Source organism: Morone saxatilis, unplaced genomic scaffold (assembly GCF_004916995.1).
Source record: "Morone saxatilis isolate NCDOM2014 unplaced genomic scaffold, NCSU_SB_2.0 Contig20, whole genome shotgun sequence".
Taxonomy (NCBI): Eukaryota; Metazoa; Chordata; class Actinopteri; family Moronidae; genus Morone; species Morone saxatilis.
The window spans coordinates 21,219,193-21,220,186 of NW_023339763.1; the positions used below are offsets into that span (position 1 = coordinate 21,219,193).

Sequence of the window (994 nt, forward strand, 5' to 3'; positions counted from 1 at the left end):
GTGTGTGTGTGTGTGTTTTGAGGCGGGTAGCAGCACATATGTTCCTTTCTGTTAGAATGGGAGGGAGTGATTGACTGGCCTGAAATTATCCACGGCATCGCAGCCCACATTCCACAGGCAATGCCTGTAATTTAGGCAAAAGGGTCTCCATTTCTCTTGTGACTGGGCAGAGTGGTGGTGAGGGGTTGTGGGTGTGTTGGAGGGGGTTGCATTAGGGATGTAACCAAAGCATTTGAGGCAGGGAAGGTTAAACCAATTTTCTTGTCTGCATTGTTTTCCAAAGTGAGTCCCACGGCAGCGACATTAGACTGATGGCCAGTGAAGTAGGTTTGTTCTCGCTGACAGGCCAGTTCTTTCTGCGCCCGCAATGTCAACTGGATCTGATTATTGCCTACCAGATCCAGATAATGTCTGCCATTGATCAGGCCATTTATCTTGAACTCCTACGGCCTCGGCCTGCTTTCAGAGACCACAGGGAGATAAGCAGATACAGATAAGCAGATAACATAGTCTCTACAGGCTTTTAACAACCGGAAAAAATACTTTTCCACTGCTACCCAGGCTGACATATGATGTGAGTTTCATATCTCTTGGCTCAGGAAGCTCACATAGGATCTGCTTTTAGAGGTATCGTTATTGGATCAGATGGATGCTTTCATCCCTGTGTCCGTCAATCTTCGTAAACGTTCCCAGAATGTGCCAATCACATCCTGTGTGATAAGCGCAGGTTAAAATAAGTGGGCAAACTAGAGATTCATTTTTGGGATTGTTATTTACAGGTTTAATATTGAAAAGCATGTCAGTGGGAATGCAGATGGAAATTCTCAAGTCCTTAAATCTCCCATTCTCTGTCAGGATATTTGATTGATGCAGTTTAACAGAGAAGACTGTCAGCTTTTCCAAAGGCTTTTTCTACTTTTGGCATACTATGGTGTCCCAGTTTGTATAACGGTTTTTAATGTTGGGTGCATTTGTCTTTGTCTGTGTGTGTGTG

The 994-nt window shown here is 44.4% G+C and overlaps 1 protein-coding gene across 1 annotated transcript in view; it reads left to right on the top strand.

Moving 5' to 3' along the window:
• The window catches only part of auts2a (activator of transcription and developmental regulator AUTS2 a), a 292,397-nt gene that overhangs the window by 254,224 nt on the left and 37,179 nt on the right, over positions 1-994 (top strand).